At 38.1% G+C, this 24,794-nt stretch overlaps 1 long non-coding RNA gene across 2 annotated transcripts; it reads right to left on the bottom strand.

Moving 5' to 3' along the window:
- Nucleotides 1-2,232: 2,232 nt before the first annotated feature.
- LOC129373218 (uncharacterized) lies at nt 2,233-6,518 on the bottom strand. Of its 2 annotated transcripts, none has more exons than XR_008607326.1 (3): nt 6,212-6,518; nt 3,809-5,548; nt 2,233-2,693 (listed from the first exon to the last, which is right to left on the bottom strand). It is a non-coding gene; the product is annotated as an uncharacterized LOC129373218 (long non-coding RNA). The 2 variants fall into 2 exon arrangements; XR_008607327.1 differs by lacking the exon at nt 6,212-6,518 and having other exon boundaries at nt 3,809-3,904; nt 5,407-6,190.
- Nucleotides 6,519-24,794: the final 18,276 nt, after the last annotated feature.

The raw sequence follows: 24,794 nt of genomic DNA, 5'->3' as shown, positions 1-24,794 counted from the left end.
CAGCTCCATATCATCATCATTACATGCCATTTATGTCATTATGGCTGGTGTGTGTGTGTGTTCCACTTGAAGTCTCTGAATGGAGAGATAAAAAGCAGCATCCAAGCAATGCAAGGTAGAAGGCGTTCGGTTCTAAAAAGCCAAGCAAAATATGAAAAATGATGCAAAAAGGAAAAGGTTGTATACCAAAAAAGTTGGATTTGTCAAGCTGAGTATATATTATATTTTTCCATCAAATCCCCTAAGGTTAGTTTCAGAATCAACTTCCTATCCATTTTTTCAACATGAAGTCTGTCTACCTCTAGGCTATTTGTTGTCTTTTTTCATTTTTCTGACTGCTTACCAAAATAAATTGGTGCATTTGTCCTCGACCTGCCTTCATGTGACCCTCCCCAGACTTAGAGCCTACGTTAAAACCCTCACCAAAATCTGCCCTCACCCTTTTTATTTTTTTATTTTATTTTTTATATTTTTTAGCACTTAAGATTCAACAAACAAACCTCCCACTTTTCCTAAACTGTAATCCTACACCACCTTAAAGAGTAGGAACTGACCCACACTGGATTAAATTAGTGACAGTACACTGGTGCATAGATGTTTGGTAGCCTTGGGAACACAACGGGACATGAATATGATGAGAGATGACATTTAAAGGAAGGGAAAGAAAAGATGAAGTACGCAGAAGTAAAAGCTATGTGGACAGCTTTTGGCGCCAATGTTGAGGCGCGGAAGACACGTCTTAGCTCCGATTACTGCCACTACAGAAGAAAGCTGTGAGTGTGAGGGGAACCCACAGACATTTACAGCTTTCTTTAAAAAAGCCTTGACAGAGTGGGAATGGAGCTGGTTGGACCACAAACAGCAAGCAAAGGATCTGAGCTCTTGCAACTCTTTGAATCGATGCCTTCAGCATACAAGTCTAGTCAGATCTATCTACACATCTGACTGAATATCTATCTATTTATACTTCTGGCTGAATATTTGACAACTCTTGGCAACATTGACATAGAGTTTATTTTCATTTTAATTAGATGTGCAAGATTGTGCCTAAGCTTAGCTTGGCTGCTGCCTGCTTGCAGTTAAGTGGTTTTTGTTGGGTTTACCCTTCTTGTAAAGAAGGGTAAACTTATTTTTTTTTACTTAAGTTGTCTGGTTTTGTGGCATAAATCAGGCTTTTAAACACAGTTTGTAGTTGTTTTATTGTCACACTCAGGGCTTTGCAGAAGCTTATTGTCACCATGCTAACCAGTTCTGATGTTTTTTTGGGGATTATTGCGTGTCATACCCACATTGTCATCATGTTCAGACAAAAGAGAGAATGAAGGACTAGGAGAAATCTGGAGACAATTCTCATCTGTGATGAACTGGCGACTACTAGCAGCGCTTAAGTGGCTAATAAATCGACTGAAATTTAATCATTTACGGGCTTAAAAATTCTTATTTATCATTCAGCAAAATGTATTTCTTCTACTTTTTGTTTTTGATCAAAAAGCTGGAAGCATTCGCTTATTATGTCTGTGCCTTGATACCAACCAATGAAAATAAGCCTGTATTGAAAAACAATTTTCTTCTAAATTGGATGGAAGTAGATCTATTTGAGCTGGACCCCTTATGAGTCGGAAAAAAAAAACCCATTCCAACTTTTACTCAAAATTATTGTTCCTAAAGATAATTCATGTCACATGTTGTATCTTCATTTTAAAGAGAATGGTCAGACTGCACATCTCCAGAGTCTGATGGGTTCACAATACAGGAGAGAATCGTAAATTTGATAATAATAATTTTAGTATAAACAAGGTGACCACTTTTAGGGCAGATGCCTTTGTCAGCAGAGGCCAGAAACAAAAATCTAGCAATTGGTAACAGATGAGACAATCAGCCTAAAATGAAATTTTATGTGTCATTTTCAGTGACACATAAAATGTGTCATAGTTCTTTCTTTTTTTGGTTTTTTGCCTGATCTGCTTCTGATTGGGTGGGTTTTTCCTGACCTGTTTGTAAGCATACATATTTGTTCAATATGAACAAATATGTGAATGGCATCTGGCCTAAATGTATTCAACTTTCTCATATTAAGAAGTGAAGTAATATTAATAGTGAGTGATGATTTTTAAGTTTTGCATTATCATTCCTCACTGCAAAAAGAAACAGCTCAAACACATTTTAATGAAAAGCCTGAAATTAATATCAAAGTCATGCCCTCTTTGAAGGAATGCAAAGGTCAGTTTTTAATTGCATATATACTGAGACACATTTGTTACATTTTATCTCCACTTTCCAGTCTCAAAAATATTCAGCTTCATATATCCAAATACCCGTCACATGCACACCCATAAAAAAGGCGCAGTGCTTGGTGGTGCCAGGCCAGATTGCTATAGCTGAAGATACATGGTGGAATCATCAATCACTGGAGCCTCCCTCTGGTCAAATCAAGTTTGTCCTGGTGTGAGCAGAATGTCGTGCCAGCTTACGAAAGGCGGGCCTTGCTGACTGGTGGGGTGTGAGGGGCACGGCGGGGCTTTTCTTCCTCCCCCTCCTCAACATCTGGGAGCGTATCGATCTCAAAGCAGATGGATGAACGGTTGATGATGAGGATGAGACCGCTGCTTCTGGAAGGCCGACTGGGACGCGTCTTCCACTTGTGACAGATTCTTCTACTCTGCAGTCCACCCCACAGCAAAAATTAGAAACAGCTGGAAAGATAGAGCGACCATTGCTTAACCAGCATCTGTTCTCAAGATAAAAGACAACTTATTTGATTCTCTTTTCTGTGAGCTGAAAGAGTTATGGCACTGGATGAATAACCAAGTGAAAGGCAAGGAGAATGTGCGCCGTTCACATTCTGAGGCCAAATTGTGCGCCCTGACCTTAAAGCAGAGCTAATAAAAAAGACCAAGTTAAATCATTGAATACATGACGGAAAGCTTCCATTCGACTTCAAGAATGATTTGCAAATTCAAATTACAGACGCATTCATATGAGCCTTTGGCAACAAAGCTGCTCTGTCCTCTGTTTATGAAAAATACATCTCATTCGTGCTCATACATCGAGTCGCAACAGCAGAGGAGTTGAAGTACTTCTACCCCGAGCATCCGTGTTGCCACTTCCTGTCTGAATTCTGCCATTTGTCAAGGTCAACCATTTCATGGGAATGAAATCAGGGTGAAAACCAGGTTTGAGCAGCGGGATTCATGGAAATGAAAAAAAGCTGAAGTGCAGCTCAGGAGTGTAATTGGTCTCCCGGCATCTTCACACACCGCATGATTAACATGCCTTTGATGGATTCCAGGCACATTTGCCAGCAGAACAAAGACACGGGAGATAATTATGATTCGAAATGTCTGAATTTCCACCAGTTATTGACAGACAAAGTATTCAAAATGTCTTGGACATTGGCCTTTGATGCAAATTGATAGATTTATTCAGTTCCTTTAAGGTGCAGTTATCTTCAAAAGACCAGGCGGGATTAAAAATGGTTAGAGGTGAGCAAGAGAGACGTTGCTCTGAAAGACAGGACAGTACAGAAAGGCCTTCAGTGCTTCTATTTGCTAAATTGATTTTGAAACTAGATAGGAGACACATTAGTTAATAGATTTCACTCAGCCGTGGGACAAGATTGATCATTTATTAATTGGCTTCATCACTAAAATTGTGTCGGGATTGCTGGAAGCAAGAAAAACATATCAGCATAAAAGCTACGAGAGATAAAAGAGATTTTTCTGTGTAACCTAATTATATCGTCAGTGTATGGCAACCACAACCTTGGTAATTGCAAACCTGTATCACTGTTCAGTTGGCCAGAACTCACAATCTCTGCAGGGGGGCTTTCTGTGTAGCGTTTGCATGTTCTTCTTGTCCGCGTGTAAAAACGGTGAGTGATCCAGTTTCCTGCTACAGTTTCCTGCTACAGTGCAAAAAACAGCATTAGTTGGTAATTCTATAACCTACTGACCTTAGGTGTGCTTGTGAGTATGAGTGGTTGCTTATCTTGCGCAACCTCAGAAACCAGAGATAGAAAATAGAGGAAGGTGAGTCTTTTTTAGGATATTTTTAAAAAATCAATGCACATACGCATCACTGTCAATATTTTCCTCATTCTGGTCGTACCGACTTAGCCTTTATCAGCTGAAAACAGTCAATGACTGTTTTTTCAAAACTTTTATGATTTTTAGTTTATTTATTGGTACCATAGAATCTCATTCCACTGTTAAATACCTGAACAGTGACAGCTAGTTGAACATGACTTTTTCAAAGAGGGGATTTTGATATTGGACTTCTAGAAAAGGAATGTGATATCTAATTAACACCATATTGGGGAGTAAGTAAATAAGTGCATTTCTCTCCAGGCAAAATTACCAGGCCAAAGGCTGGTAACTTTTGTAGTCGTATCATTAGAGCTACTGCATTACACCTTAATAATTATCTTGAGAGTTCAGCAGAACCATCAACAGAACACGTCGTGGTAATTAGAGACTCATGGAGGTTTGGTTGCCCAGACCACACGTTTTTCTTGTATCTCTAAATGTGCCCTTGCTGTAGGAGTATAGGGGTTTGTGATAATCTTTGCCTATTTATTTCAGTGCTATCCACTTATTTCTTCATGTAAATTTGTTCTCAGTCTGGGCTCTGCAAGTTCTCTGAGCTAAATGTCATCTTGTACCTTGGGTCTGTGATGCTCTATTCAAAGTGAGCAAAGAGACCAGATCATATAGCATGTATGATTCGTGTTTAAAAGCAAAGTGGAATAACTCCTCAGAGTAGTTCACTGATACCTATAGAGCAATGTTTGCTCTGATCCCATGCTGTTCAGTGAATGAATACAACAGAATCAGGCCCATACATCTGATATGTAGGTTTTTTTAGAAAAATACTTTTACATAAAAGGTACTTCTAAAACCCAGAAGATGTGATGAATAATTTATCTACTTTCCCCCCACACAAAGTATTTCCTTGTTTTGTGGGGGATTTTTATTCACTGCCAATAGAACACCAGCAAACTCTGAGCTACTTTAGTCCGTCTGTTATTTCTCACAACTGCATGTTCTCACAGCACAAGAAAGTACAAAAATCTTTTTTCTACCTTCATGTGAACCACCACCCTCTTGCATAACTATGCTATTCAAACACTGCACCAAGGCTGGAATGCAAATTGATGTTGGAAGGATCTGAAAAGCCGCAAAGGCAGTTCATATCAGTCACATCGTGTTTTGGAGGGAGACAACATCAGCGATTCAGTCAGATATACTTCAACGACTTATTTTCCTAAAATTAATGTGGTTATGTAAATGTTTCTAAAATATGTACAAAGCGACAGTCAATTCCAGTAATCAAATGTACTGCAAGTGGAATAATGTTACATCAGTAAAGGTGAAAGGATGAGTAAAAAGAAATTGTTAAAACTTTTACCGCCTTTTAAATCTGTTCTACTGAGATCAAGGCTGAAAACAAGGTTAACCCGGCGATGAAACTCCTCCAGTTTCAGACAGTTCTGTTTTTATCCAAGTTCACGCAGCATATATCCTTGGGAGTTGAAGTTCTCATTTCTCCGCTGCATGCATATTCAAACAGAACAGAGAAGAAAGAGGGTAAACAATTAAAGAGATACTGTTAATAACTCCAAATTTGGAGCGCCACACTGTTGAAAGAGCTAGAATAAATGTAGAGCTTCATGAATACGCTGGTGTACTATGCAAACGTGTAGAGGAGAACATGTTTGTCCTTACAGAATGGTGGGTGTTTTTAATCCCTTTGGGACATAGTCTATATATTACAAAATTGTATTTGATCAGAATCGGGCCAGAGATAACTACTGTGTCATTTCACAGTGGAGCCAGCTTCTACTCCTCAAACATTTGTTACATTTTTTAAAATGTTTTCTCCAAAGTAAATTACATGACAATGTTGTTGTGAAAACCAAAAATTCATGTTTTCAATTTTCTTTAGGACACTGGTTTGTCTTGTGGAAGAATCACAATGCATGGACTGTCAATAAGTCAATAAGGTTTCATTGTTGGAACCCTGTATTAATACATAGTGGACTGGTGATTTGTCTGCCACTTTTAAAATATTGATGGCATATGCTCCATCCATCATGGCTCTGGGTTGTTTTGGGTTTCTAATGAGTTTGTATTTTGATTACTTATCCATTTCTTACACTAGCTCTAGCATTAAACTAACTATCAATGATTAAATTAACAATAACGCATATTACCTGTGTCATTGTTCACTGCTGGACCCTTGTCTCGATCCTAGATCTGCCCTCTTGTGTTCCCCAGTTATCTCCCGTGGAAGATGTAAATGTTTTTGGGAGTATTAATTTTTTTTTTCCATCCTATGTCTGCCTCAGCCTCATTGCACTTTGGGTACTCTTATATAAGTGCCAAAATAAGGCAGGAGATGGATGTATTCTGGAAATAAATTACATATAGACTTAGGGGACGTCTGGAAGTGACTAGTTGCTAAATTTTATTTAGGAATATCCAATTAAATCGAGCCAATAAATGCAATCCATATTTTTAGACTTCGGTGTGAAAAAAAAGCAACAACAAAAAAAAAAAAACATTTGAAAGCCATGTACCATTTTCCGCTTCAGAATTATGTTCTGATTTGTGTTTCATCTATCACATAAAAATCCGACAAAATAAGTTTAAGTTTGTGACTGCAGCGTGACAAAATGTTAAGAGGTGCAGGAGGAATGAATACTGGAAGGGACTGTAAAGAAATGAGGGGTAATTTGGAATTTTTCTGTGGCAAGAGGAAGTAAAAATCTGTCACAAGCAGAGGGAAAGAGAAGGTCAATTAAGAGTTAACCTCATCACGCTCACTGAGGGTCCTCTGAAGCCCTTTAGAGAAGTTCTTTGTACAGATATGAAGTCAAAGACTGCCTATTAAATAGAAGTGTGTTTTTCTAAGTGTTCTGTTCCACAGCATGTTTTGATGGCCATATGGGTACATAGAGAGGGGTGTGTATGTGTATGTGTGTGTGTGTGTGTCGCTGCTATGCTAAAATTCTGTCCAAAAAGGGAAAGAAGAAAGAGAGGGAATGAATCATCGCATTCTGTTCTTTGTTGGTAAAAAGGAAAGCTGTGCTTTTGAAGTCACTTCGGAGTTTAAAACTCCCAATCTGAGGACAGTTTGAGTCCATGGCTAACAGTTCAAACAGCAGCTTGACCAGCTGAGATGAGGGAAAGAGGAAACGTTGTGCAATTATGTCTTTAAGCAAGTTATACAAATACATATAGAGTGTAACTCCTGGTCTCCCATAAGCTCGAAATATAATAGTCCAATTGAAGTAGCTTGCGTTTTTCCATGTGGCCTTCAGTTTTGTTAAAAGCCTTCACGGAGCCCAAAAAAGGAAGGAACAACATGTTGCATGGCTTCACTGCTGTGCGACTCACTCGTCTGAATCCCAGTCAATATTTGATGAGGTCAATATTTTCTTTTTGTTTCTCAGTGAAAAATGCATCAAAATATCAAACGACGCTTTGCTGTAACGTGACACATCCAGCACTGTTTTCCGTCTTGAAATGCTTGTCAGTTCTTGGGGAGCTTTTATGCCACAGATCAAAGCATCGCAAGGCTTCTGTTTTTACACTGACTGCATAAAAGATCAAGGCTCATAATGAGGCAACCTGAGAGGTGATAGTTCAGAAGATGAAAGTATATGGGCTGCTTTGGGTATGTTAAAGAGATGTGCCGCACTCTGAAGCATAACCGTCACATGAGTTGACTTTGATAGTGGCAGAGGTATTATTAACAGTATAATATGCACTTGATCTCTGCTCACTTTCATTACGTTAAGTAAAATCTATGAGTGCCAACAGATGTGTTGTTATAGCCAGTAGTGAAGGGTCATTACCTTTATCCCACTGTGCCAAGACTTGAATCTTTTGACAGAGCTTAAATTGTCTTTAAAAAAAATAAAACTTAAGATGCTGTTTGCCGTAAAAACTCAAACTGCTCCAAATTGAAAAAAGTAAAGTATGGGCTTTAGACGCTTACTGACAGAGAGTGAAGTTCAACTCAATCTCACTTTTAGCCTGAAAATATTGACATATAATTTAAAAAGTCTCTTAAAAAGTCAATATATTTCAATACCCAAATTAAAAAAGTTAATTTTGCACAATTGAAAACACATGTTCACACTCTATTAAAATAACTTTTCTTTTTTTCACTGCCCGGCATTAAATGAGGCTCAGCTTTTCATTTTAAGCTCAGTTTATTACCAAAATAATTTCTCGTAGTTGAACGTCAGCAAAATGATAAAAATATGTTCAGTCAAAATTTTATTTTGGATTTGTTTTTGATCACCTTATATTATGGCCAAACATTTCCACTTGTTTTGTTTTTTTCAAACATTAAACTCTTTTGGTGTGCTTCAATCCGTCTTTTCATTTCTTGTTCTTTTCAGTGAGTAATGGTTTCTCTCTGTCAACCCTAGAAAACAAGCTTTCCTTGTTCCTTCGTTGTTGTGCAGTCAGGAAGCTTAATATTTGACCTGCCAACTGAGGCGAGTAAAGTCTTTTATTTATTTGTTTTTGCTCTGTCCTTGAATGACATTCTGGATAATGCGAAAAGTCTTAAATGTACTTCCCTTTTGATAATATGAGACTTTTTCTCTAACTTTCGTTGTAAAGGTGTTGGAAACAAAATAATCCGCTGTGTGTTCTATTTTGTTTTAATTATATTGATATTCACATTTTAATGGTGAAGCATTAAGGCATCAAATCTTTGGTCACTTCATTTAATGTGATTTATTTAATTTATTATCCAGACGGTTCTGATGTGATTTAAATTGATTATCAATATAACAAGCCCACTCTTCCCGCAAAACAAACCTTACACACAACATCATAATTTGTCAGGCAAGACATTTTAGCTGAATAAAGAAAAAAACAAAAACAAAGAAAAAAAACAGAGATTTCATAAGTCAGACAAAAAATAAAATAAAAAGTTCAGTTACAGAATACATTTAAAAATCCAGTACAAGCAGCTATAAAAAAATGCTTTGGACAAACAGCTGACCTTGTTCACAAAGTAATGAGTTCACTTGCAACAACAAAATCTTTAGATATTTTCAGTTTGTCTGCTACATTTTATAAAGACCGTTCATATTTATACCTGTCTGACTTTCTTTCACTGCTCTCGTTTGTCACACATCACACAAGTGTGGTCACTGTAACACTGTGATTGGAATAGCTGTCGATGCATCACAAGCTATCTTATATACTTGTAATTTTATGACCTTGTTTGTGGTGTTTCAGTTAAATACCTGGGATGTTATATCCAAAAAGAGCTCTGAAATACAAAATCCTGATTCCCAACAACTTCTGGCTGTTGCAATAAAATGTGTCCTCATAGTTATTATGATGGAGCTTTGGCCAAGCCAGTTTCGTTTTGATGCAGAGGGAGTGCAATGTAAGTGAATGTACTAACTATAAACTGTTTTGGTGGAGTGGTTCTTGGTTCTCGTTTTAGGTTCCTCAAATTTAGGTCACAAATTACCATTAAGATAAGATCCACCTTTTAATGCCTCCAAAAGAAGATTTTATCTCCCATCCCTAGTTGCCATTTTGAATAATTTTTCTCACTTTACAAAAACAATGGGAGAATTGCTGTGTAACATGAGTGTTAAGGTATAGTTGGCAAGCTGTACATTCAGTGGCCGTTTATCCATTTCTGAATAATGTCAAAGAATGAGACGAACTTGTTACCAAGCTCACAGCTTTGAGATTTTTTTTTTGTCTAGAAAAAGAATGGATTCCTGGTTCTGATTTGTGAGACTACCATGTGGTAAGTCTGTTAAGCCTTGTTTTTAAACACATGGATTTAATTGCTCTCGCGCATCAATTCTGTTAACAATGAAGCTAAAACCAGCCGGCTGTGTCACTGGCTACGCCAAATGCATTATGACATCTCACAGATGAAAAAAAATGTTGGCTTTTCATTTTCAGCTGCCGGGTTACTGAGAAGTGATCCATTCTAACTCCCAAACATCATTAAGCTGTCACTCACAAGCAAGTGGTTCCATGAACATTCGGGAGCTTGTTAGGTCATTGATTTCCATGTTAACACTGTCCTGCACTTCCGTCAAATCTGTATAAATAGTAACGGCTTAATGTTCTCGAAAATGTTTCTGTTTTAGAGGAAGGAATAATCAAAGTCAATCAAAATAAACGAGGACAGTGTGATGGCAGGGAAGAAAAACAATGACTGACATAAAGGTTTATGTGTACCCAACATAGAGCCGGGGCTCACCAGTGCCAGTCAGTGTTTAGCTAGACCGCCCCTTGTTGTTTGTAAGTAATAATTTAAAACCCCTCAGTCATCCAGGAGCCTTGAGACACAGCAGGTTTCTAATTTAGCTGTAGAAGATGCTCCCACCGTGTAACTAATTCTGTGAAGGGCACAGAAACGCACTCAAAATTTATAATGCTGCCAAAAATCTGAGCACCCACACTCAGAGAGTGCTGAAAATGAAAAGCTTAATTCTGGGTGTCCATCTGGAGATTTCTTAGCAGTCAAACCCTTACAAACAACAATGGACCAGAGCAATGTCATCTTACTGTGAGTGATGTACAGATATGAATCGCGGGACTATCGGAGACGAAAGATGGCCCTCTCATACACTTCAAACGGTTTTCCGATACGTATCACGGTTCCCGAACTGCAAGGAGTTGTTGGGGCTGCTTTTTCCATTAAAACTGACTGAGCTGTCTCACAAAGATAGAAATCTGTCTCTGCCTCACACACATGACAGTTGACCTCTTTAGAACTAAATAGTTACAGTAAATAACTATTTAGTGTTAAATAGCTACAGTAAATAACTATTTAGTGTTAAATAGTTACAGTAAATAACTATTTAGTGTTAAATAGTTACAGTAAATAACTATTTAGCACTAAATAGTTATTTACTGTAACTATTTAAAAGTAAATAGTTATTTACTGTAACTATTTAAAAGTAAATAGTTATTTACTGTAACTATTTAAAAGTAAATAGTTATTTACTGTAACTATTTAAAAGTAAATAGTTATTTACTGTAACTATTTAACTGTAAATAACTATTTACTGTTAAATAGTTACAGTAAATAACTATTTAACAGTAAATAGTTATTAGTTTTGTCAAAGATCAATAATCATATTGATCTTTGACGGTTTTCCCATACGTATCACGGTTTCCGAATGGGAAGGAGTTGTTCGGGCTGCTTTTTCCATTAAAACTGACTGAGCTGTCTCACAAAGATAGAATTCTTTCTGTCTCACACACATGACAGTTGCAGAGGATCCATTGCCATAGCAACGAAGCACAGCAGGGCCAAGCAGCTAATTATAACTACAAAAACGCATCACTGTAGTTTTTACTATGGCAGAGCTCTGAGGAAGGAGCTGGCCTTTAGAACTACTTGTGTTTTGGGCATTTTATAACTGATTTTAACCAACCTTTGCTACACATGGGATTAGTGTTAATTAAGTTTAATTAATCTTAATGAAATTAAGTTTAATTAAAATTTCAAAATTAAAGCCTTGACATTTTTTATATTAATTGACTTTTGGGGCATTTTATAACTTATTTAACACAATCACTGTTACTCATGTGATTAGACTGGACATTTTAAACGAGTCTTACTGAAAATTTCAAAATAAAAGCCTTAAGATGCCTTTTGGGCTCATGCCTATTTTAGTCAAAATGGCTGCCTCAAACCGATACAATTCTGTCTCCCCCTGTCTGACTCACAGCTGGCAGAGGATCCATTACCATAGCAATGGAGCACAGCAGGGCCAGTGGTTAGGACTACAAAAACGCATCACTGTAGTTTTTATTATGGCAGAGCTCTGAGGAAGGTGTTGGCCTTTAGAACTACTTGTGTTTTGGGCATTTTATAACTGATTTTATCCAACCATTGTTACACACAGGATTAGTGTGGTAATTTTAAATTAAGTTGAATTAAAATTTCAAAATAAAAGCCCTGAAATTCTTTTATATAACATAATTGCTCTCTTGGGGATTATGTGACTTTTTTTTAACAAAAGCACTGTTACACTTTGTATTATTTTGGACAGTTAAAATGAAGCTTAATGAACATTTCAAAATAAAAGCCTTAAAATTCCTTTCTGGCTCATGCCTTTTTTAGTGAAAATGGCTGCCTCAAACTGATAGAATTATGTCTCCCCCTGTCTGACTCACAGCCTGCAGAGGATCCATTACCATAGCAACAGAACACAGCAGGTCCAGCTGATTTAGGACTACAAAAACGCATCACTGTAGTTCTAACTATGGCAGAACTCAGAGGAAAAAGCTGGACTTTAGAACTGCTTGTGTTTTGGGCCTAACTCATTTTAACCAACTATTGTTACACATGGAATTACTGTGGCAATTTTAAATTGAGCTTTAAAACAAATTTCAAAATAAAAGCCTTCACAATTTTTACATCAAGTAAGTGCTCTTTTGACCATTATATGTGTTATTTAATCCGATCACTGTTAGACATGGGATTAGATTGGCAATTTAAAATCAAACTCAATGACAACTTCAAAATAAAAGCCTTAAGATTTGCCTGTGGCTAATGCAGCGCCACAGGCACTGCAATGATATTAGCTTGCATGATCTTTTTCCCTTCATTAACATCACAAACATTAGCATTTTGTTGTTCCCCACTAGTGCACTGCTGTAGGCAGTGCAATAAGATTATCCTGCATGATCTTTTTCACTCAGGCTAGGGCTCTGCCTTGCGCAGCAAGGCAGAGCATTAGCATTAGCCTTTTACCTTAAATGAGGTATTAGCTATTTCCCTTACTTATTACCCATGTTTAGTATACTGAAGGCAGTAAGTCATGCTTGTGACAGTAAGTCATGCTTTCTATAGCATGGATGCTAATGTTTAGCATCAGAACGCTGGGTCCAAACCAACGGGCACACTTTGGCAGGCCCCGGTTAAATTTCTTCAGGAATTTTATAGTTATTATAACTTTTTCTTCCGTAGACCGGAATGCGGCTCGCACCGCTGCGAGCCCAACCACAAAAGTGGTATCAAAACTTGCGGCTCGTTCCCGGCATTGGAGCTATTACTTTTATGGGGAATTGGCGTTACGACGGCGACGTAAAAAGCAAAAAACGAGTGAAATTTCCAACTGCCGAAACGCAGAGCATAACTGCCACCAACTGCCGCTACGCTAGAGTGAAAAATGAAGTGGATTTCTGACCCCAAATAAATTTTGAAATCGCCGCCACGCCCACAAATATCATGCTATCGGTATGAAACTCGGACATGACATCGATACGAATTTTTCTAGGGCTTACGGTTTTCTGTCAAGGTGCTTCAGAGCAAAATCAAGTTCCAGCCTAACTGACGCTCTCTACCATGTATTTTAATACTTTTATGGAAAATTTCAGACCTGAGTGCACACCATTTTTCTCTCATCGCTGCAATTACTGTGAATGAGCTACAGATTTGATTTGCAGGACAATCGGAGACAAAAAAATAGCTCTCTTATACGCTTCGAACGGTTTTCCGATACGTATCACGGTTTCCGAACGGCAAGGAGTTGTTCGGGCTGCTTTTTCCATTAAAACTGACTGAGCTGTCTCACAAAGATAGAAATCTGTCTCTGCCTCACACACATGACAGTTGACCTCTTTAGAACTAAATAGTTACAGTAAATAACTATTTAGTGTTAAATAGTTACAGTAAATAACTATTTAGTGTTAAATAGTTACAGTAAATAACTATTTAGTGTTAAATAGTTACAGTAAATAACTATTTAACACTAAATAGTTATTTACTGTAACTATTTAAAAGTAAATAGTTATTTACTGTAACTATTTAAAAGTAAATAGTTATTTACTGTAACTATTTAACTGTAAATAACTATTTACTGTTAAATAGTTACAGTAAATAACTATTTAACAGTAAATAGTTATTAGTTTTGTCAAAGATCAATAATCATATTGATCTTTGACAAAGATCGTTTTTAATAGTTTAATAGTTTAATAGTTTTGTCAAAGATCAATATGATTATTTTATAATGATTTCATCAACACTGTGTCTCCAGTTATAAGGTTGAACTGAAGGGGAGATTGTTCAGTGGTTACCACCGTAACCATTAAACAACATCAAGGGAAAACAAGACTTCAGTCATTTGTGCGTCTTTTTGTGTTTCTATTGTCTGGAAAACTATAAATAGGATTTCAACAACACCTAAAACAGCAACAAGCGACTCATTACATCGGCAAGCGACTTTAAAAAAAAACCAAGCCCAAATCCGCTTATGATAAGCGGACGTTTGGAGCAGAACTCAAAATGTGCATCTGCCTCCATATTTCATGTTTCTGCCGCATAGACTCTCCTCAAATTTAATCACAAAAGAAAATAGTAACACAAAGTGATTTTGACAAGTCACTGTAGTCTCACTACTGGGTTTGAAAAAGCAATGCGTTAGATTACTAGTTCCTGAATCAGTGGTTGAAAGTCAGTAGTGACATCACTGCACACAGGTTTGTCTTTTACCTCCGTGAACATGAACTCTGCCTCCCACCAGAAACCCTCTGTTCTCAGCGTCCACTAACCGTTGGACCATTTCTGAGGAGGGAGACGTGGAAGTTGATCTCTGCTCTGATTGCTGATGAAATGAAGTCACTCGTGCTGCAGCGGCTTCATTGGCCAAATCACGGGCCTTGACTTTGACACGTGCTGTTGAAGATGTAAAACCAACAGCACACAGAAAAAGAAAATCCCACGTGAAAAAGTTCCGTCCACCCGTCCATCTGTCCTTCCATCCATTCGTCCGTCTGTCCACCCGTCCGTCCATCCATCCGGCCATCCATCCGTCCGTCCGTCCACCCGTCTGTCCACCCGCCGTCCGTCTGTCCACCCATCCGGCCGTCCACCCGTCCGTCCGTCTGTCCACCCGCCGTCCGTCTGTCCATCCGCCGTCCGTCTGTCCACCCGTCCGTCCATCCATCCGGCCGTCCACCTGTCCGTCCGTCTGTCCACCCGCCGTCCGTCTGTCCACCGCTTGTATCCAGGAGCTCATGACCATAAATGAGGGCGGGAACGTGGATCGACTGGTAAATCGAGAGCTTCGCTTTTCAGCTCTGCTCTCTCTTCACCATGATGGACCGGTACAGCACCTACTTCACAGCAGACGCTGCTCCGATCCGTCTGTCAATCTCTCGCTCCCCTCTTCCATCATATGTGAACAAGATCCCGAGATGAACTCCTCCACTTGGGGCAGGACGCTGGCCTCGACCCGGTAAAAGGCTCTCTACCCTTTTCCGGCTCGGGACCATGGCCTCGGACTTGGAGGCACAGATTCTCATCGTGGCCGCTTCACACTCGGCTGTGAACCGCCCCAGCGAGAGCTGCTGATCACGTCCCGATGGAGCCAATAGGACCACATCATCCACTAAAAGCAGAGATGCGATCCTAAGTCCACCAGAACGGATCTCCTCAACACCTTGACTGCCCCTAGAAATTCTGTCCATGAAGTAATGAACAGAATCACAGAGGGCAGCCCTGGCGGAGTCCAACTCTCACAGGGAACGAGTCCGACTAACTGGTGTTCCACGACCAGGACGAAAACCACACTGCTCTTCCACAATCCGAGGATCCACTATCAGACGGAGCCTCCTCTCTTCCGTCCTTCAACCCAGACCTGCTCTCACCGACAATGCTTCAGAGAGTCGATCATATTTTAATATCCATCATGGATTTTAAAATATCCAAGATGGAACCCAATATTTTAGAGTTCCTGACTCATACATATTCAGGAAAGCTCGCCCGACTCTCTGAAACACTGTCGGTGTCTCTTCAGTGTTGATTTCTTCTGTTTCTGCAGGTGTTGCTGTTTTCTGCATATTTTGACCGCTATCTTTAGATTTAATGCGATCTAATTTTATCTTCAAAACCACAATCTCCTTATTTAACTCGTCAGTTTCCGATTCCATCCACATACGATCCCTGTTGTGTTCCATTAATCGGCTGTGGGCCTCTCGCCGAATGCAAATACTTGTTTGTTGCATTTGCTTGTTCGTTTTATTTATGTCCTCAAATTCATTTTTTAAGGATTTAATCGTCCCTCTCGCCTCCTTTAATTCTTCGTTCAGGGCCCTGATCCGGTTTTCATTTTCCTCCTTCAAATCAAGGAGCATTCTATTTTGCTCCCTGAAAAACCGAGAGTTGCAGTCCGAGTTGTTGCTCATTCGCTCCATCTTGCTCCTCAGTTTATCAACGGTTATTTTGAGTTGCAAGTTCTCATTCTCCAACTCTTTGCAGCGTTTCTCTAAAACTTCCAAAGTGGTCGATACACTGTTTTGCGCCATTGTCCTTCAACTTTATGAAATCGCAAATGAATCTCTCTGTAGAATCTTGGAATATAGAGACAGTCACCAATGATGTCACAGAGAGGATGAGTGATATCACAGTTTCGCATCAAAGCCACAAGAAGTCTGTTGTGCGCGAGGGGGGAGGAGCGGGAGAAGATATTTTTTTTAACTTTATTCCCAGACACACTGTATAACGACAGTGAAACATTTCTTTCACGAAAAACAAATACAGATAAACAGTGTTCAAGAAAAAGCTAAGCTAATTCAAAGCAGTACAGATTTCAATTGTTTTAATAGCTACTTTCTGTCAGACTCTTAATATAAAACTTAACTTCATTGTAAAATACAGCAAAGCATGGATTTCCCTACCAGGAACAATGAATATGATATTTACCGAGTGACAATAAAGGATTTATGAGAAACTAAAAAAAAACCTGCAGCAGCATCATTCTTTAATACTTCCTGTCATCTTCTTTGTTATTTCTGCCAGTAGTAACATCCAGTTGTTGATCACACGACATGATGTGAAAAATGTGTTTCTGTTGCAGTTTTGTGAAATAAACTAATTTATACAGTGAGAAAACCAACTCAACCTAACGCAAAAAAATTAATCAAAAAACATGTTTTTTTCAAAATGGTGTGTTTCCATTAGGTAAATTTATTGTTTTAATTCCAACTTGCACAATAATATGATCAATGGAAACACACCTGTCTATTATTTACAATAGTAATAGCAGGAGATAATCAGTCAGTATGATTTTTATGCTATCTAAACCTGTTTATCAGTCTAAAATAAAAAATATATATTAAAATATATAAATAGCTTTTTATATCCCATTATTAATTGATAAATTCAAAATTAATCAACAAAATAAATGAGTTTTTGACATGTTGATGTTGGAAGCATTTTTTATCTGCAGCTGTATCTTATGCTGAAAATAATCTATAAGAATGCTTTGTTTTTACATTTTAGGCAATAAAATGTTTATTTTCTGTATTAAAAAATGGCATAATTGTTTATTTAATGTATTTCTAATATAATATACAAAAGCCTGAAATTATTGAAGGCACAATCTGCAGAATTTATCTGAATAATTGACAGAAAATTGGATCAAAAAGTGATTGTCTCCTGGTATAAACTCAGTTTCTCCTTTTTTGTTATTTTTTGCGCTGATGTTTTCCATCCTTTGCTGGAAGCAGCTTTCTTACCTGGTGTCCTGCAGTCTACAGGTGAGGCGCCAGATTCAGTCCTAGTTCCTCTCTCTCCTGTCCACTGCTGTCAACACACCAACACTCTCCAGTGGATCCATGGCACTGGAACACACAAGAGGAATAACATTAATGAACACATAGTAGGAATGAATGAATAAACAGATGCAAAAGGAAAGTCTAGAGTTACCTGTTGAGGTAGGAACTGCCCCTGTGCGTCACAGCGAGGGACAAACACTGGAGCTACGAGGTAACGCTCCTGAAGCCTGGCCTGTGCTCTGTCTCTCTGTTCCTCACATGCAGTTTTAGGATCATCTGATCCAAAAAGAAGAAGAAAAAGAGCCAGAAATGAAGCCATTTTACAACAGATGGCATGGGATTGATTAACAGAAATCAGTTTTCTTCCATAATTCAACGTGACATTAATTTATTCCCTTCAAAGCTGCAGTTTGTGACTTTTCGATTTGCTTTAATGTGTTTAAAATGTCACCATGTTGTGATAGTTTGGTATGAGACAGATTAGCCTGGCTAACAATGATGGGACTAGGATGGCTAACGATGACAGCATTAGCATGGCTAGCAATGATGACATTAGCATGGCTGTTGACGACAGCATTAGCATAGGCAACAATGACAGCATTAGCTAACGATGATGGCGGGTAAATGGTTATAATTGCTATAATTGTTTGTTGGTTCTCCACCATTAACCTAGTTTGTCTCTACTGTTCGAGCTAAAAGCTAAAGGACCAATTCCATTTTTGTTATGTAGTTATCTTTGCTGATAAACATTCAACAACGACAGAAATATGATGACGGGTTGAGGAGAGCAGAGATCTTCTGCTCTCCTTTGAGAATAGCTAAATATGTTTGTGTAGGAGAGAAAATCTGGCTGAAGGAGAACCAAACAGAGCATTCTAGTTTGTTTTCGCCTTAAATTTGTTTTGGTCTTTTAATTCACAATGTGAATATTGCTACTGAAACAACTGGTCATGGCAAATTTATTTTTATGTGTAACAAACAGATGTCAGCGATGGCTACTTATCACACAAGAAACAAATGGTGCTTTTATTCATTATATGAGGGACTTATATGGCCAAAGGATGTAAAACCTGATCTTTCACCAGTCTAGCCTCGGCAGTACTACTTGGTGATGTTAAATGCTGAAACTTTAGCACATATAAAAATTTGCAATAGTACAAAAAGGGCAAGTCAAGCAGTGACTTGCCCTTTTTCTGTTTAAGAAGGGTTTAATTTTCTTTTCATCACGCAGTTCTGAAGTTTTAAAATGATGACTTTACATATTTGAGATGCTGTTTAGAGATTTTCAATTTACTCTGTTGTTGCAGCAGACATTTGTATGTAATATTCCCAAATATATGGGGTATTTTAGGCCATAGTAGGCCAGCTTACCACTTGGTAACTGTGACAGCCATAACAAAACTAAGTAGTTTTCTCAGTATTTGTGACTGTATTTTACAGGTAGTAGTTTCTTGGAGAACATTTAAAACCACTTCATGGTTCATAATGCATTAGACGACTTTTGAAGTCTGACATTTAATGACGCATGTTCCTGAAATTGTTTTTCTCCTCCTTCATCAGGTTTTTTAAGAAATGGTGACTTGTCAGGTTTGTGGAAGTGAGCAGTAAAAGCTAACTCGGCATGTTTATGGTAATTTTGGGCATCCCAGCTTCTATTTCTGTAAGAAACATGGAGGTGTGGAGCTAAATGGCGCTTTTGCAAGCTGTTTTTTGGGGGAACTGTAATTGGGAGAGTCAAATAAGTGCGTCCAACAGCTGTCATTTAACAAACCACTTAACGCTTGCTTCTTCTGAACAAAAGTAATTTGACACCTGCATTTTTGGTAACAAAATACAGGATCTGTGACAAATGACTAAAACAGTGCAGCAATTTTACAAGATTATTTTTCTAATTTAGTAAAGAAACTGAATCTGTTGTTCGGGGATTCTATTTTACAGTGCCTCTAAAAATAATTAATACTCTTTAAATTTCATTCATATTTTTGTCATATTACAGCCACACACTTGAATGTCTTGTATGGATTTTAACGTCAACAGAAAGTAGCACGATTCAAAGTTTTCAAATTTGTAAATAAACATCTGGAAAGTGTGGTGTGCTTTTAGATCAAGCCCCCTGACTATTTTTGTTGAACCATTTGGCAGTTCCTCCAGCTTTCCCCCAGTGTTAGTATTTATTTAAATGTTTTCACACAATATTTCCCCTTTTCTTATGTGTATTTGGGTCACTAATTATTTTTTTGTCTGGCTGAGTTTTAAAGGATTGGCTGAGGGAAAGCACTGATTGTAAGGCAAAACCAGGAAGTGGAGCAAACCATCAGGCTGCTGGAAGCATGTCCCTAGGAGACTCTACCTCTCTCTACTAATAGCACCAATGCTAAATATTTTTAGTGTTAGGTTATTTTTGATTTTACATTTGTGTTGTAGTTCAACTTTGTAGGCATTGCTTGTCTTTGACTCCTGCCCCGTCCCTCCTCGTTTGTGTAGGCCAGCCTTTGTGTATAAATTTGCTCCATGACAAAAATCCTTCACCATATTGCCCTGGAGTTAGCCCTATCCACTCTGAGCAGCTTTTCTATCTCTTCCAAAGAAAGAAAAGGCAGCCCGCCAGCGTTATGCTCCCACCATTATGGATAGACTGATTCAACAGTGCTCTGCAAGATGTCAGGAAGCTAGGCATATTGTTTCATAACCTAACTCTGCAATAAAGTTCTCTACAACTTTCTCCTTGACCTTTCCTACTGGGTCACTTGTTCTTGATGATGCTGTTTGTGCTTAACATTTTCTAGCGAACCTCTGAGACTTTCACAGAACATTTGTATTTATACTGTGGTTAATTTAGACCCAGGTGGACTTTATGTACTAATTAGATGTCTTTTGAACATATGTGATTGTTCTGTACTTTTATTTTGGGAGTTGGTAGAAAAGGAGACCAGAAAGCTGCTTTCTGAAATCTGAAAAAAAAAGAAATATTACAATCATTAAAGATTTACAATCTTTTCCTATCAGAAATATTTTGATTTATTATTATTTTTTTATTATTATTATGTTTTTTTTTTTTTTTACAAATCATCAAACAGCAAATAGAGCAAAATAAAAGAACAAAAAAAGCTGCCTTACATGTTTCTGAAGAAATATAATATTGCTTAAAAATGCAGCAACTGCAAGTGGTAGAAAGAAATAATACCAAGAAGTTGTTTTTAGAGACCTTCATCATGAAAAGTCTGCTTCAAACATTGCAATGTTCTTTCAGGGATTTTTTTTTTTTTTTTTTTTTTTTTGCTCCCAGCCTTCATTCTACAAGTTTCACATCAGATGTGCAACAAAGCCCTTTCCTTTTTTATGCGTTAACTTTTTGATAAGCAAGGGGCGACGTCTTAGCCACTTGTCAGTCACCCACCATTTCAGCCACATCAATTTAAATGGACAAAAACAGCCAGAGAGCCAATATTTAAACCAACCAATTCAGCTTCAGGACACTCAAATGATATTGCAGATTTGGAGGTTTCGTCCAGCCAAGTTTAAATAAGCATTTCTATGTTCTGCATTGGGTGTGTAACATGGTGTCAGGTAGCTGCAATGAACGCAGGGAGGCAGAGGGAGTGCAATCAGCCAGCCTTCGCCTGGTTGATATGGAAGGCCGTTGCTGCACACACAAACAACCAATCACCAAGGGACAGTGATTGATGTCTCATCCCGCTTTGAAATCTATCACCCGACCAAGTGGCTGTCGAGAGCTTGCCTCATAGATTGTTAAACATGGCCTAATATGCATCACCCTGGCAAATAGTTCATTCATTCTTTATTATGTGAGTCTGAGTTGTGTAAGCAATTGTCTAAATGTCTTTTTAATGCACTGAGTGCTTCAGTGTCCACAATAGCGCTTGTTTATAAGTAAATTGATTTGGTGCGTTTTTATATTTGATCAGACACATTTCTGACTCTTGAAATTCAAAAGCAGTGAAATTACTAGTGTGATCATAAGCGTAATTGAAAGGACCTTTATTTCATAATTATTTAATGTCAATGGTGAAGCTCTAGTGCAGACCTGTCATCCACAGGAGGCCTGTTTTCTTGTTTTCTGCAAAAAGGCTTTGCTTCAGATTAGATTCAGTTAAAGCAAACTCCATCTTAACGAAAAGTAATTGAAAGATACATGTTATGTGGCTCTAAATGTGAAAAAGCAGAGGATTCATATTCGAGAATCAGGTGATGTTCAGGGAATTAAGCTTGAAGGTTCAATGAAAATCCCCAAGAGGTCAGATGATGATTAGCTGAATTAATCGGGTAATTCACCACTTTCATTTTCAGTTTCCTGATGCAAGTCTTTGATATCAGATTAAGTGTTATTACTGTTGTTGTCATATTTGTTTGCTGTCGCATCATTGCTGCCATCTATGTTGTATACCTGGCGTGTGAGAATTTTCTGATGGATCTAAAAAAAATCCAAACTGGACAACTAAATTGAGAATGTTAATGTCTGCAATGTGTTATTTTGCCATAGTGTGTTTTTACATGCTATTGAAAAAACTGGTACTAATATGCAGAAGTAGAACTGTGGTATGAATTTTTATTTAATATAAAACAGGTCATAAGTCCCTTGATATATTAAGATGTTGTCCTAAAACACTTAATTGATGACTGTATAAAGTAGAAATAGTGTAATATATGAAAGTCTTTGTATTTGTTTATGTTTCTAATGCTTAATCATTAAGATTGAAGGAGAGATTGAATGATTAATAATAAATGTACCTTTTGATTGTATTAGTGTTTAGCTCTTGTCAATTTCCCTCTTTTTGTTTAAGTATTTATTAATCTTGGTGTTGATTTTTAATCAATGCTAACAGTGAAAAACAAGAAGGCCTATGCAATTTCAAATGCAGATTGCTCAGTGCAAAGACAGAAACAATCAGTCTGCTGAAGGATTGTTTTATGATGAACATAATTACAATTTTATGTGTCTTAGCATTGCTACAAACAAACTGGATTGGAAAGAGGAGGAAGCAAAATAAGGATAGATGTTATGTGGAGACATAAAGCATTAAATCCACCCCTCCACACTTAATTAGCAGAAATCAAACACAAGTCTACTTGCAAACGCAGTGAGGCAACAGTCTGGTTTATTCTAAGATCTGTGAAATCACACTGCATCCCGCTTGTGTCATTTACCTCATCTCACCCTTCACTGAAAAAAGACTTGTGAACAATAATGTTTCTTGCTTTTCAGACTCACTCTCTTTCCCCAGTTTGGTTTCACGAAGGCACAGGGTGCAGCAGGCAGATAACTGTGATCTAGTGAACACGTATTTTGTGTAAACCTACTGAAATGATCTGAAAGATGTACATGAGTCTCATTCGTCACGAGTGTGAAAAAAGCCGCCCAAGAGGGTCAGCAGTATCACTTAAACTCTCCGCCCGCGTGGAGTGTTCTGTTTATCATCCACCATCTTGACAAGTCTGTCCTCATCACCACACTTATGTCCTCTCCCTCCAGACACTTGTCCTCTCCCACTGCAGGCTGAGGAAGACATCGGGAAAACGGGGGAGGAGAGGTACATTAACTGCAAGGGTTATTTTTCTCCCCTGATCCCTGTCAGATAACAGTGTTTGGTGTTTTTTGTCTGTGGCTACCCTTAATCAAGAGGAGGTGGGACATCGAAGGAATTTGAGTGGGATGCTGATAAAGTTTGTTTCCAGGGCCTAAGGATACAAATGATCTTAAAAATTTTGGCTGCACCAGAGGAAGAAACTGTCACTTTAGGAAATGATAAAACTTTTTTTGTGTATCGCTCCCTTGAGGTCTGACTTGCCCACTGTCTTCCGAGGGCGACATTGAGAAGTGAAAATTACCGTTTGCCATAAGTCAAATTGCTTCAGAGTTTGATCAAACAAACCATAGTAAAGCATTTGAGAACTGGAAGAGAACTGACAGTTCCACAACTGAATATGCAACTTGGAAGCACTTTGTTTGATTCATTCAGAAATTCTGAATTGCCAGGTGCTGGTCTTTATTATTATTTTAAACTCAAATGCATATTTAAAATTCCCATCAAGCTAGTTTTAATTTTGAAATGTTTATAAGTTTAATAAGGCCATACATGATTTATATTCCAACCTGCAGTGTTTACGTCTCGGCTCGATGCCGTATGTTTGTTGAAACAAAAGTGTTCATTTCAATAATTTTAGACCCAAAACCTCACTTGAGTTTACCCCTCAAAGACTTGACATAGGGAAAAAGCACTAAAACAAAAACTGTCTGAATGGCATGATGGAAGATCTCTTTCACCCCAACAGCTGGGAGCCCCACTTCCATACCATAAATAGGAGCAAACGGTTGGGTTCTGTGTTTTTCCGTGTTTACTTTGAGTTCCTGTTGTCTCTGTGCTCTCCTCGTTGTCCTGGCTTCCCCTTGATTACTCCCAGGTGTGTCTTGTTTCCTTGATTACCGTCAGTGTATTTAATCCCACCTGTGTCCTTTGCTCCTCATTGGGTCTTTGTCATTGCTTGTCTTTGTTTGTGCCGTCCACCTGTATGACTGGTTGCTACCGGGTTTGAGCCCTGGCTTCCTACTCAACCGTACTGCATGGCTGTGGATTTACTGAGTTTTTGTATTTTTTGGTTCTTTATTATTATTGAAACCACCTTACGCCTTACCTGGGTCTTGAGCGTCTGCCTCACCACCAACATCCACATCATTCCCTGACACAAACACTTGATCAGGATTCACTAAAATGGTAATTTACTCCTCTAACTCTATATCGTCTGCAGTTCAGCTGCAAATAAAAATGCAGTTGCAGAATACGTGGCACGGACAGGATTTTGAGGAGAGAGCTACACCCAAAGTATATATGCAATATGTGTAACATGCAACCTCTTTCATACAAGAAATTGGTGACATCTGATGACAGATTCAGATTTTGAAGACTTCAAATTAGTTTCCAATGGAGATACAAGGAAATGAGATTTAGTGCACTTGTATCTTTACAGACTTATAATACTTTAGCGTTCCACAGTGTATTCACATTTTGTAAGATAAAAATCCATGAAGAACTGGTACAGGAATGACAAGAATTTAGCATTTCAAAGTCATTCTACAGTTCACATCAAACAAAACACCAGTCATATAACCCATCACAAATACATTTTAGCCTCTTGAATTCCTCTATCCCTATCGGCTCCCCCCCTTGGGAAATATAACTATTCCCAGGACTGAAATCCTTGGTGTGC

This window comes from Poeciliopsis prolifica, unplaced genomic scaffold (genome assembly GCF_027474105.1).
Source record: "Poeciliopsis prolifica strain line A6 unplaced genomic scaffold, Auburn_PproV2 SCAFFOLD032, whole genome shotgun sequence".
Lineage (NCBI taxonomy): Eukaryota > Metazoa > Chordata > Actinopteri > Cyprinodontiformes > Poeciliidae > Poeciliopsis > Poeciliopsis prolifica.
Note: the sequence above shows the minus strand (reverse complement) of the source record. Positions and strands in the feature narration are given on the sequence as shown.